The 14583-nt window shown below is 37.7% G+C and overlaps 1 long non-coding RNA gene across 1 annotated transcript in view; it reads left to right on the top strand.

Annotated features, from left to right (window-relative positions):
* LOC107182566 overlaps positions 1-8658 on the top strand; it is a 20842-nt gene extending 12184 nt beyond the window's left edge. Inside the window, exons 2-3 of the long non-coding RNA XR_001513277.1 lie at positions 8200-8232; positions 8638-8658. This is a non-coding gene — a long non-coding RNA (uncharacterized LOC107182566). The remainder of the gene's footprint in view (positions 1-8199; positions 8233-8637) is intronic.
* The last annotated feature ends 5925 nt before the right edge of the window (positions 8659-14583 follow it).

The raw sequence follows: 14583 nt of genomic DNA, 5'->3' as shown, positions 1-14583 counted from the left end.
TATATCCAGTAGTTCGCTTTTTTCCATTTCTTTCATTTGTGACATGTTTCTTTGTCTCTGCATTTTGGCTGCTTCCCTGTGATTGTTTCCCACATAGAGCTGCTATGTCTCCTTGAGTTGGTAGAGTGGCCTTGTGTAGTAGGTGTTCTATAGGCCCCAGTGGCCCAGCCTCCCCAGTCACCTGAGCTGGGAGCTCTAGGTGCACCCCTTTGTGGGCTCTGAGCACAATCTTGCTGTAGTTGAGACTTGCTTGCTGTTGGTGTCACTGGGAGGAATTGACCTCCAGGCAAATTGGCTGTGAGGACCAGCTGTGACTACAGTGGGAGAACTGCTGTGCAGGAGACACCCCTATGGAGTAGGACTTGCTTCAGTGGGGCCTTGGTGCTCACTGAGTCTTCCCTTGAGTGTGTTGCTTCCCGTAGAGTTGTAATCTGGTATGGTCTGACACTGACCACTGCGTACACTGGCTCTTGGATCTACAGGGAGGTGCAAAGTCAGCCATTGCCTGGGGTCAGCCAGCAGGAGCTCCAGAGAGATCTGAAGATTCCTCCTCTTTGTATCAGGTTTGGAAGTGCCCAGATGATGCCCAGCTATGAAGCAAGGCAGGCTGGTGCTGGTGCCGGGTCTTGGGCCTTTTATTGATAAGTTTGGGGCTCCCTGACCCAGCTGCAGCTTGTTGAGAGATTTTAGCCTGAGCAGGGAAAGGCCATTCATATACAGAAGTTGCTGTGCACAGCTTGGGTGGGGTTATACATTGGATGAGGCAGGGTCTCAGGGAATCACCAGGGCGGAGCTAACAGAAAGCTGCCAGTCAGCCCTTGGACTGGAGAGGTCCCAGCATAGGAACAATGATCCCTGCGAGAACCTTCATCTGGGACAAAGCTGCCCCCCAGTTCATGCCCTAATGCCAGACAATCCAGTTCCTCCTCATATGTGTCTGTATCCCCCAGAGCCTTGCCTTGGTGCTGGAGCTCAGAGGAAACAGGACCTTGTAAGTTCAGTTTGAGCGCCGGCCTTTTAAGGGGAACAGCTGGGTCTCCAGCAGCCTCTGTGTCACTGAGCCTCAATCTGCACTGGTTTTCACAGCCTGTAGTTCTTACTGCTCATAGGGACTTCTTTTCCCAGCTCTGGGACCCTGGATCTCCTGGGCTGGGGGTCTGGTGTGCGGCTGGGACCCCTTGCTCCTCCGGACGGCCTCTGCAGAGATGATCTTCCTCCAGATTAAAAAAGCAGCACATGTTGGTGTCAGACCAGCCCGTATCGCCCCTCTGCACTCCTACCCATCTCAGTGTGCTTTCGTCTTTACTTCTCTACTTGTAGGACTTCCATTTAGCCACCTTTCCAGTGGTTCTGGATGATGGTTGTTCTGTATTTTAGTTGTAATTTTGACGTGGTTGTGGGAGGCAGCGAGTACAGGCGTTTTCCTATGCCACCATCTTCCTTTCTCTGTTTTTTGCTTTTTTAATTTTTTAAATTTTTAAGCCATTTTACCTCTCATTAAAACTGTGATCTTGGAGATATAATTTAAACCATATGAACTTTAGTTCTCAATATGTTAGATTGGGCTTTATTCGAAATAATTCCATCTTTGTACATTGTGAAGATTAAATGAATTAATGTATGGGATAGCATTTTATAAACTCTAAGGTACTTTTTTACTTACATAAAGAATTCTGTTAACTTTTATGCTATATGACTACAGTCTTTCCATTGTTATTTAAAATTGCATTAATCAGTATTCAATATATAATTGGATTCCTTTTTTTCTTGATTTGCAGGAATTCTTTGAATAGTCTAGATCAGTGGTTCTCAACCTTCCTATTGCCACGACCCTTTAATACAGTTCCTCATGTTGTGGTGACCCCCAACCAGAAAGTTATTTTCGTTGCTACTTCATAACTGTAATTTTGTTACTGCTATGAATCATAATGTAAATATCTGATATGCAGGATGTATTTTCATTGTTACAAATTGAACATAATTAAAGCATAGTGATTAATACAAAAACAATATGTAATTATATATGTGTTTTCCGATGATCTTAGGCCACCCCCGTGAAAGGGTCGTTCAATCCCCAAATGGGTCGTGACCCACAGGTTGAGAACCTCTGGTCTAGACATTAAACCTTTTTAATTTTGCAGAATCTTCTCCCACTGTGTTACCTATCCATCTGTTATGATAGGTGCCCTATATTGTCTTTCATTAAACAGACATTTTTAATTTTAATGTAGTCAGATGCACACTTTTTTTAACCTCCATGTGATGTTAGAAATCTTTATTCATTCCAAGATTTCGATAAGATGTTTTTCTTTATTTTCTTATGTTAGTTTTATCTTTCACATTTAGTACTTTGAGTTTTCTTTCTTTCTTTCTTTTTTTTTTTATAGTGTGAAGCAGGGTTTGTCAAGCTACAACACACAGTTCATATCTGTCTCAAATCTGGCCGAATTTTTGTACAGGTTGTGAGCTACAATTGGTTTGATAATTTTAAATGGTTAAAAAAGGTAGAGAATAGCAATACTTTGTGATATGAAAGTCAGTTTTCGGTATTTATAAATAAAGCTATTGGAACTCAGCCATGTTTGTTTGTTCATGTATTGTCTATGGCTGGTTGTTTTTGTGCTAAAATGACAGAGTTGAATAGTTGTAACAGAGACTAAATAGCCTGAAAAGTATAAAATATTTATTAGATGGCCCTTTACAGAAATAAAAATTCTGAACCCTGATGTTAAGTAAGAATATAATTTCACGTTTCTATGAGTTAGTTTCTATGATAACATCAACCAAACATCCCTTTTTTTTCCTTCCACTGATTTGGGAAACAACCTCTTCTCTGAGTTTTTTTTGTTTGAACCACTATGGCTTTGTAAGTTTTAGTCATTTAAACTACAGGGGTTCTTAGAAGCTGATTTTTGGAATTAGCCTTAACTTTGTCCATTCCAGTGATTGCGAACCTTTTGAGCTTGGCGTGTCAGCATTTTGAAAAACCCTAACTTAATTCTGGTGCCGTGTCACATATAGAAATTTTTTGATATTTGCAACCATAGTAAAACAAAGACTTATATTTTTGGTATTTATTTTATATATTTAATGCCATTTAACAAAGAGAAATCAACCAAAAAAATGAGTTGCGTGTCACCTCTGACACGCGTGTCATAGGTTCGCCATCACTGCTCTGCATTGACTTGATCATGTTGCAGAATCTTCTCCCGCTGTGTTACCTCCCTATCTGTCTGTTATGATAGGTGCCCTATATCTGCTCATGATTATTTTAGGCTTCGAGAAAACTCCTTCTTATACCCTTGTGCACGATGTTTATTTAATCTGGTTGGAGGTAGAGGTCCAAATTTGGTGACCTCCTCTATCTAGTTTCTTCTTTTTCTTCTTCTTTATTTTAAGATAGAAAAGCACCTCTGGTTTAATATTCATGACTGCAACAAAGACATGAATCAACATTTATCAAGAGCCCATTATGGGCCACTCATTACACTATGTGTTTTTATAACATTGCAAACATATAGGAAAGTTTAGAGAGTTATAAAACATATGCCATGTATTTTCATTCATTACTTCCTTTAATCCTAACAACCACTCTATGAGATGGAAATGAAAATAAAATGGTTACATACCTTGCAAAACAGTGAACATTGGGGCTAGCGGTCCTCAAAACCCTAGTCTGCTTGACCTCAAAAGCCCATACAATTACCTCTGAAGATCATGTTGTTGCTTTCTTTCTTTCTTTCTTTCTTTTTTTTTAAAATATATTTTATTGATTTTTTACAGAGAGGAAGGGAGAGAGTTAGAGAGTTAGGAACATCGATGAGAGAGAAACATCGATCAGCTGCCTCCTGCACATCCCCCACTGGGGAAGTGCCTGCAACCCAGGTACATGCCCTTGACCAGAATCGAACCCGGGCCGCAGGCCGACGCTCTATCCAGTGAACCAAACCGGCTTTGGCTGTTGATGCTTTCTTAACCTCCAGTATGTCAAATCAAATCCCTCATCCTCACTTTCTTTGAGAGTGTCTTGAAGATGGAATATGGATAGTGTCTTCCTTTATTCCTTTGACTAGTACGTTTTTTTTTTCTGAAAGCCTCATGATTTTGAGTTCTCTCATATGTTGTGACAGCAGGTTTCTTTGTCAACCATCCTGTTCAGAATAAATAGCCTGTGCTGTGCCAGCATGATTTATTGCTGCCACTTCCTTTCTTTATGTTTTGAGTAATTTTATCATAAGAGGATATGAAGTGTTTTAGACATGTGCAAATGCCTGCGTGACGAAAGCAGTTCACCTGGCTGCTTGGCCAGCTGCCTGTGGACAGTGCTCCATCTTGGTAGCAGAGAAGAGAAGATAGAACAAATTAGGTTTCTCAAACAAGATCCATACACCCAGTGTCATCAGCATTTCTCCTCTAATGACACCCACAGCGATCTGCCAAAAGATCGTGGGATCTGAGAACATAGACATAGGGGTTATTTCTGTTCTTTGAGCAACTCTGAGTTACTGTGACGAGGGCAGAAAGAACTTGTATAGCTGAATAGGGTGTTGCTTATTGTAAATCCCTTTTTGGGGACTTTGAAAATGGATATTATATCTATATGTGAAAGATTCTTTAATCTTTAAACTGCCTGTAAGCATGGAGTACACTGGGTGGTTTCTCCTTTTGTAAATCAGATGGTATCTTAAAAATATTTTACATATTTAATTATGAGAAACTGCAATTACATTACAGAAAATTTGGAAAATACAGGAAGAATAAAATCACCCACAGTCTTGCCACTCTGATAGATATACTAATAATATTTTGATGCATTTTTTAATCTTTTGCATTACAAATAACCACTTAGAGCTAATCTCCAGATATCTTAACATCTCTTCTGGTTGAAGACTATATGATTTATAGTGATGATGCCAAGGAATTGCAAAATGTGCATGCTTATGTCCTTGAATATATTTATTTAATCAGATATACATGCCTTTCTAAGGTGGATTGATTTTGTTGCCTTGTCCATTGAACTGTTAATTTTTGGAAGCTACTATGGAAAACTAGTTTCATGATTTAGCTGGTTTTCTCAGTTGTAAAAAGTAGTGACCTTCTCCTTTGTGAGTAATTTTTATATTTTTACGAAATATCTCTTTAGGCCTTTAGAAATTAATAGTAGTTCAAAAATGCCTGATGCTATGGCAATTCATATTTTTTGGACTTCTTATATCCATACATTAAGTATGTCATTTGTTTTATTTTTTTAAATAAACAGTTTTTACAAAGTAGATAATAATAAATTATTAAAATATTTGATCACCCTTACACTATGTACAACATAGGGAAAAGTAGGCTTATAGTTGTAGGTGAAACACAGAGTTTATTCTTGTATTATTATTTATTAATTACTGTATTATTTTCTTATTTATTTATAAATTGAATTTCTTGGGGTGACATTGGTTCATCCAATTGTATAGGTTTCAGGTGTACAGTTATATAATCCTTCATTTGTGGATTGGTGTTTTCCTTCTCCCGCATTGAAGGTTAGAGGGGCATGTGATTGGGTAGTCACCTTACTTGGCTTGTTTGATTTTGGTCAAACCCAGTTGGTTAGACTCTGGTAAAATAGTCTCCCTTGACGACTCCAGGATTGTTAGAGTAGAGAGCCCTGGGAGTATTTCAAAGAGGTCACTTCCCCTTCCGCCTGCTGGATCCGGGAGGAGATTTTTATGTGCTCTTTTCTGTGAGCACCTGGTAGGGCTCTTGGAGGTAAAATTTCTGGAAGTGCTCAAGACTGGGATACCTTGGAGTTTTAAAAGTTCCATCTCGTTTACGAGTCTACGGCCATCGGGCAATTATAGTTAAAAGTGTTCCTACAGATACTGGCTCCAGGCGTGGGCCCGTATTCTTGGTCAGTTGTGATTCCCTGCTCCTCTGTTTCTCTAGTTTTCAGGGCAGCACTTTGCCCTGTGAACCTACATTCTTATGGCTTTAAGAATTACTGATTTTCAGTTTGTTCAGCTTTTTTTTTTCTTGTAAGGATAGGAGTAAAGATTTCCAAAGTCTTCATATATCAGACTGGAAACTGGACATCTCATACTTTTTTTGAAATGCAGAAATGTATAGAAGTTCATTGCTAATAATGTTAGTGTATTGTCAAAGAAATATATAATTACTTTTTCATAGTACCAGTTCTTAAGTTATTATCTCAATATGAATTTTAACTATGGTCAGATACTTTGAGGTTTGATTTTATCTAAAATGTTGGTAAAACGGAGAATAATTTTATACTTGTGATTGTATTTAAAGACAGGATAAATGTTTATAGTGCCATATTATGATACATATTTGGGAAGCTGATACACATGTTCACATGTCTTATAAATAGATATTTTATAAATCCCAGAAATAATTCCTGAATTAAAATTTTTACATCTATTAATTTTTTTCAAGTAAAGATTTGGAATGGGAAACTGATTTGTAGATTAATATCTATTTATGATAAAAACTTTTGTCATTAATTAAGAACAACATGATTCCTTTCAGAGTACCACTCAGGATTTTTTAAAAATACATATTTCTAATTTATACATTTATTTCAATATTTGTTTTTAACATAAATATTATTTGGTGAAGGGTAATCTTGAATTGTTCTCTAGTTTGATGAGCTGGTATGATAATCTTTCTTTGTCATTTGTTTTAAAATGTTAAGAAATTTTTTGTTTTATTCTCAAAGAAATACGATAACTTTTCTAGATAGAATCCAATGTCACTAGTTTGTTTGTTTGCTAAATATGATATTTAGTGTTAAATATAACCTTTTATACTAATTAATTATATAATTATATACATACTAAATGATATGGCTTCAGCTTTAGGCTAAACCTGTTACACTTTTTTAAAAAAAAAAATGTTTTATTGATTTTTTACAGAGAGGAAGGGAGAGAGATAGAGAGTTAGAAACATCGATGAGAGAGCCACATCGATCAGCTGCCTCCTGCACATCTCCCACTGGGGATGTGCCCACAACCCAGGTACATGCCCTTGACCGGAATCGAACCTGGGACCTTTCAGTCAGCAGGCCGATGCTCTATCCACTGAGCCAAACCGGTTTCGGCAACTTGTTACACTTTTTGAAGTATATGCAGATTACAGAGGATTTTTTTTTGTCAATATAGAGATATATAATTTACCAGTTATATTTATTTATTGGGATACTAAGGTGTATAAGGGTATACCTTTTCATTATTGCTTATAGCATTAAAAATAAGAACACACTGGAAAAGAAAATCAATATGATTGAAAGAGAATTTAATTAAGAGTATTAATATAACTTCCTAAAGAAAGTCCTAGCTATTGGTGTCCAGTTTTAGTTACCAATTCTTAGTCTTTCTTTGGGAAAGTGAAGGATAATCAACTCACAATTGAGTCCTAGCTTTGCCTCTCAGGACCAGTCAGTCCTAAGCGGAGTGTGGGAAGCCACATTTCAGAGGCATCACTGCACTTGTGTCTGATCTTTCTCTACCCTTTAAACATCCAGTGCTATTTCAGTGAAGCACTGAGTTGATTATAGTTGAAATGCGTTTTTAGTTTGTTCTAGTGATATGAATAATTTACTTTAGCTTATGAATATTTTAAATTTAATATATGTACTTATTTTAGTAGCTATGTTTAGGTAGATTGGATACATTCCCCTCTCCTCCAGTTCCTTTAACTGACCCTTTAAGCAGTAAATACTGTCATTTGTAAGGCTTTAAAAGTACATTTATAGAACCTTACGTTTTATTTAAAATTTTATGCCTTCAATTTACATTAATGAAGAAATTTTAAAAATAAAGAGGAAATCCATTTACCTTCAGTAAAGCTAATGTAACTGTGTTTAATGTGGTACCTTAAAATAATTATTTTAAAAGCATCAATATCAATAAAATATGCAGTAAACGTGAGGACTAAATCATGAAATCATTTAGAACAGCAGTGGAGTTTTAATATTAGTCCTCTATTAAGAACAAACGCTTCAACTTCTGTGTTATTTATTTATTTATTTTTGGTGCCAAATTAATTCAAATGGGTGATTCCAATGTTTGGCAAAGCACTAAGCTTTTCCATGTAACAAACCTCAGTTTTCATTTTTTTTTTTATACGACCACAAACCTGTAGATAGAAATGTCTGCCTAGTACAGTGCACTCAGTTGCGCAAACTTATCTTTTTAGGGCCAAAGAAGAGCACAAGCCCCAGCCGACACAGTAAGTAAATGTACTAAGAGTGCAGTGGGCTTGACTTCTGTACCTTTGCCATATCTGCTTCCGGCACCCTGGATGGTATTAGCTTACACTAATACTGGAGAGGCTGCAGCTGGCGTGTCCTCTGCTTCCCAACTCTCCGGCTGGTAAGACAGCTGCCTGCAGTTTCTTACTTCATCCACACACTGACTGGATGTAGTAGTTTTTCCGCTGCCTGCTTGTGGTCTGGGTCAGTGTTCAAACTTTAATTTCCCTACCTTCCGACTGCCTGGGTGCTAGCTGGAGCTCCCATGTCCATTGGCTGTAGCTTCTGTGCCTGTGTATTTTTAGTATGGTGGGTAAGAAAGCATTTGACCTACCTTGTTATGCCTTTGGTTATTCAGTCACACTATTTGCTTATTTAAACAGGTGGTTTCCCTTTAGTGGGATCACTGAACTGGTAAATAACGTGCTTCAGCCCCAGCAAAAACAACAAAATGAAAAGGAGCCCCAGACGTAAGTAAGCTGATCTGCATAGACTAAATATTGTCTCTGATAGTGTAACATACTAAAGAGTCTATATTAAAATACTGCCCTTGGAATATGATCCCATAGAAATGAAAATTGTTAGATTCTGAGTTTGGTACTTTGTCCTTTAAGTATCCCATAGAAATCTAAAAAGAATACAAGGATAATTTATAGGGAAGTAAAAACGAAGAGGTAAATCTGCCCCCAGCTTTAGTGTAATGTAAAATATGTTTATTCAACAAAATATCTTTCTCTAATCATGCAATATATTTCAAAGTATGTTTTTCCCCCCGAGAGGACATTAAGAGTTATTAATTCCCAAAGGCAATCTGTGGTCAAATAGTATTGGAAAGGTTCTTTTAGAAAAGATTAAGCAGTTTTCTTTATTGTGTAACGTCTTTGTTTATAAATGTGCTCCAAAGGCGTTAGAACATACGGTGTTGACTAACTTACTTGACTGCTGAGACCTCTTTTCATTGAACATTTCAAATTACGTTGTACCATAATTTGGGAAAGCAGCAGTTAATCTCACATTGACCTGAAACATTAAAAAAAGGTCCATCCATTCATTTTATTTATTCTTTGAGGAGTTGTTCACACTTAACGTCTTTTTAACTTTGTACAAGTCTTTATTTATGTTGTGAATTGGAAGTAACTCTGAGAATGTGAGAAAGACTACACATATTTAAATTCCAGTCTCCCCATGAAAACATCCATTGTACTCAGAAATGCTCTTACCACCCAGCCTCTGCACTTTTTAAAGTAGGAGTTATGTGTACCGAGAAGATGGTTGGTTGTAGGAATGGGCAGGTTGAAAAGGACATGAACTTGAGAAGAGAATGAGAATGTCTCCAGGAGCCCTAAGATGAAATAGTCAGAAAAACATTCACTTTTTGCATAGAAGGGCAAACTAGAAGATAAATGTCTTTTTGTCTAGTTATCGCCTCATCCATTTTATGTTACCTTATATGCATTTTATTTAAAATTATGTCACCTTTTCAGTTTCAATTGAAGTAAAACTATGTTGTGAATTGAAAATACGTTGTAAAACTAATAGTTGGCATGTAGTTCTAAAACCAGAACCGTTGCTGTATGTAAGCTAGTTGAAGCCCAGACCGGGTACCTAACAGAATGCCTGATGTAATAGGAACTCAAAGTAAATATTTCCTTACAACTGATTTACATGTTTTATCTTTTTATGATATAATAATAACAGAGACTTATTTGTAAAATATAGAATGCTTCTCTTTCAAGTGGCAACTCAGAGACCTAAGCTGCTTCCCATCTTGTTCATAAGCCAGCTGAAACACGTAACCCCCAGGGTTGCTGCATCAGAGGAAGGGAGAGAATGGAGTACTCACACTTACTAGTTGTATAAAGCAGGAAGTGACAGAAGCCACTTTTGCTCACAGATCATTGCCCAAAACTTGCCACGAGGCTCTTAAATAACTGCAAGGACATCTAAAAAGTCTTTTCATGTGCTCATGAAGAGTGGCGACTTTATGTAACGAGCACTAGTAACATCTACAGTGAGGCCTTGACTTACGAGTGTCCCGACTAACGAGTTCTTTGAGATACCAGCTGTCTCTCGGCCGATTTTTTGCATTGAGTTGATAGAATAATTTGATTTAACGAGCTCCTTCACGAGCTCGGCCTCGGAACGAATTAAACTGGTAAGTCACTGGCCCCACTGTATTACAGTTATTTTACATAACTTCTTTTTCTGAAGATTGAGAATGATATGGACAAAAATGTTTTACATTTGGTTCTCATTCATTGCAATGAGATGGAAATTTCAGGATGCCAAAAGATGAAGATTTGCCAAAAGAATGCTACTTATAGCAAGGGTAACTCCAATATCAGCTCCAACTCCTGGTCCTGACGTTTCTACTGAAACTGTTGTAATGACTTGGCGCATGTACCTGGGTTGCGGGCACATCCCCAGTAAGAGGGTGCAGGAGGCAGCTGATCGATGTCTCTTTCTCATCGATGTTTCTGACTCTCTATCTCTCTCCCTATCTCTCTGTAAAATATCAATAAAATATATTTAAAAAAATGTGATAACAATGAAAATCTACTTAGGGCACACTGAGAAACCATTAGTGATCATCAGATGTGTCAGAGGCCAGTAAAAAAAAGAGGAACCGTAAACAGTAATTTTAAAAGGAGGAGCAGAGCTATCAGAAAGCATTTTTCTGTTCTTAGGTGGAAGCTGTCTCCTTTGGTTTGTCCTCTGCTTGACACAAGAGTCATTGGTTAGCTGTTTCTCTCCAAAGAGCATTAGCTTTAGCGGATTCTTAGGACACTCCTATTTACACTCTCCCGTTGAAGTGGATTTCCAACAGTCTAGGCAAAATTGTTTGTGTCTTTTTAGTGGTGAAACATGAATTTGAGGGTCAACATTTGGAGGCTTTCACTGACGTGCTAATTGTTAACATGGCGTTGCTGTCTTTTTCATTAAGACTCTGGGCAGTTTTTTTCTCCCTTCTTTTCCAGAAGACTAAATATTTAGGTTTTTGGCTATAGTTTTGGAAAGACAGCTTGTCCCAGTTGATGATAAGATTGGGTGTTTCATGCATTTCTTTCTGTACTTAATCAGGTTAACTTGTAATAGAACTGAGTCTAGGATCAGAGGTAAAAATTTTAAATGCACGGGAAGCCTATTATTAATTCACTAGAGGCCTGGTGCATGACATTTGTGCATTGCGGGGAGGGAGGGGGGCGTCTCTCAGCTCGGCCTGCACCCTTTAGCAGTCCGGGAGCCCTCAGGGGATGTCTGACTGCGGCTTAGGCCCACTCCTAAGTTGCAGTCGGACATCCTTAGTGCTGTCGTGGAGGTGGGAGAGGCTCCCACTGCCCTCGCCAACATCAGCCCAGCTTGTGGCTGAGCAGGGGGTGGGGGAGGGGGCACTGACCACCTGGGGGGCAGCTCCTGCACTGAGCATCTGCCCCCTGATGGTCAGTGTGCATCATAGCAACTGATCATTCTGCATATTACCCTTTTATTATATAGGATAAGGGAGAGTTGATGGATCTCCAAAGGGTTGATTTTATTGTTTTGAAGGCTAATGGCATGGAAGCTGAAGGGTCTTTGAGACTATTGTTAATTTAATTTTACTTAAAAAGTATCTACTTTTTCTTTTTCTTAAGATTGAGAATGATATGGACAAAAATGTTTTATTATAAGCTATGTGTTTCTTATTGGTGCTTGCTGGTCCAATCAGTTGATAATGCAGTTGTGAAACAAGTTACAAAGCCCAAGTACTATATATTCTGGAATATATGTAGTAGCTCTTTACTTTTCTGAAATCATCTCTCTAATGAAATGACATTGCTTTCTTTTTAGTGTTTATAAAATCTATCTTATTATGAGAAACCCTCAATTTCTTTAGTTTGATTTACAAAGTACTGCTTGGAGAAGAAAAAAGACCTCAAACAATCATACCTACACCTATAAAGATTATAGTTGTCTGTCTTATCCAAGTTTTTGCTTTCTGGTCTGAAAATATTAAGTGGAAAATTCTAGAAATAAACAAGTCATAAATTTTAAATTGTGTACCATTTTGAGTAGTGTGATGAAATCTCAAGCTGTTCACTCTGTCCTGCCCAGGATGTGAATCATATCTTTGTCCAGTGTATCCACGCTGTGTATGTTACCCACCCATTTAATCACTTTAGTAACCATCGCAGTTATCAGAAGAACAGTGCCGGTGTTCAAGTAACCCTTATTTACTTAATAAAGTTCAAGAGTACTGATGCTGGCCCAGCAGGTGTGGCTCAGTGGTTGAGCATAGACCCATGAACCAAGAGGAACCTGGTTTGATTTCTGGTCAGGGCACATACTTGGGTTGCTGGCTGGATCCCCAGTAGGGGATGTGCAGGAGGCAGGTGATCCATGATGTTTTTCTCTCATCGATGTTTCTGTCTATCCCTCTCCCTTTCTCTCTAAAAATCAATTTAAAAAAGCATATAAAAAAAAAAGTGTATGTTGAGAATTTGGATAGCTAAAGAGAAGCCAAAAAATGCTTCTTTAAAATGTGGAAGTTCTAGATTTAGTAAGGAAAGAAAAAAAAATCATATGCTGAGGCTGCCAAGATCTACAGTAAGAACAAATCTGTAAAATTGTGAAGAAGGAAAAAGAAATTTGTGTTAGTTTTGCTGTTGCACTTCAAACTGAAAAAGTTATGGCTACAATATGTGATAAATGTTTGCTAGTTAAGATGGAAAACTCATCAAATTTGTGGGTGGAAGACACGAACGGAAAATATGTTCCCATGCCCAGCTGGCATGGCTCAGTGGTTGAGTGTCAACCTATGAACCAGGAGGTCATGGTCCAATTCTAGTCAGGGGACATGCCTGGGTGGCAGGCTTGATCCCCAGTAAGGGGGTGGGGGGTGCGGGTGGCAGCGTGCAGGAGGTAGCCCATCAATGATTCTCTTTCATCATTGATGTTTCTATCTCTCTCTACCTCTTCCTCTCCCTTTCTCTCTGAAATCAATAAAAACATATTAAAAAGAAGAAAAAGAAATTATGTTCCCATGTTGTGTCAGAAAGCATTGAGCCTATGGGAAGACTTTAGTGAGGGGTCCCCCGAATGAGTGACACCAAGTCATTTACTGTAAGTAAGGGGTGGGCACACAGATTTAGGAATAGGTTTTGACTAAAAAAATATAACAATTATTGGAGAAAAGAAAGAGAGAGAGAGAGAGAGGAGAGAGAGACCACATTCACATAACTTTTATTATGGTGTGTTATGATGCTTTTATTATTAGCTATTGTTTTTAACCTCTCACTGTGTCTGGTTTATAAATTAAACTTTATCATAGATATGTATCGGCAAAAACTTAGTATATGTAGGGTTTGGTATTACCTGTGGTTCTAGACCTCCATTGGGAATGTATAGCCTGTACTGTAGAAATTCTCAATGGCTGGTGCTGGAAGTTGTAGTAAACAAACCTTTAAAGATTATTTTACAAAAGTAGTAATGTATATTACTAGTTTATGGAGATCATGAAAGCACATACTTATCAGATAGATGAGAAAATAACAACAAAAACCTATGTGGCTGGGTATAAAATTGCTGGGACAGCAGGATTACCACGAATTAATAGATTGAAAGTTTAGTTTTCTCAAAGAACTCAAAAGTGAAGAAAATTTATTTTGGAAAACATTGAGTTCAATGAGTTGCTTTAGTGATGATGGAGACATTGATGTAGAAACAAGAAAGGGGAAAAAGCCATTTTTCCAAATTATTGTGTGTTTTTAAAATTTTTTTTCTGTTTCTTTCTTCGTTTTGGTATATGTCTTTTAAACATTCATTTGTAATAAAAGTTTTAAATTAAGTATGAGTATATCTTTGACTCCTTTATTTATATCAAGGATTCATTTGTAGAATATGGCCTGTGGTTCCAATCCTGCCTGCTGCCTGTTTCTATAAATAAAGGTTTATTGGAACACAGCCAAGCTCATTTGTTTGCATGTGTTCTATGACTGCACTCGCATCCCACGAGCAGATTTGACTAGTTGTGACAGAAACCTTGTGTCCACAAGGCCGAAAATATCTATTTCTGGACCTTTACAGAAAACGATAGCTGACCCCTGCTTTACATCACTGGAAGGTTATATATTCAAGTTTACATAAGATCTTTTAGACTAGTGGTTCTCAACCTTCCTAATGCCACGACCCTTTAATCCAGTTCCTCATGTTGTGGTGACCGTCAACCATAAAATTATTTTCGCTGCTACTTCATAACTGTAATTTTGCTACTGTTATGAATCATAATGTAAATATCTGATATGCAGGATGTATTTTCATTGTTACAAATTGAACATAATTAAAGCATAGTG

Source organism: Myotis davidii, unplaced genomic scaffold (genome assembly GCF_000327345.1).
Source record: "Myotis davidii unplaced genomic scaffold, ASM32734v1 scaffold497, whole genome shotgun sequence".
NCBI lineage: Eukaryota > Metazoa > Chordata > Mammalia > Chiroptera > Vespertilionidae > Myotis > Myotis davidii.
The sequence above is the reverse complement of the archived record's forward strand: the minus strand, read 5'-3'. Positions and strand labels throughout refer to the sequence as shown.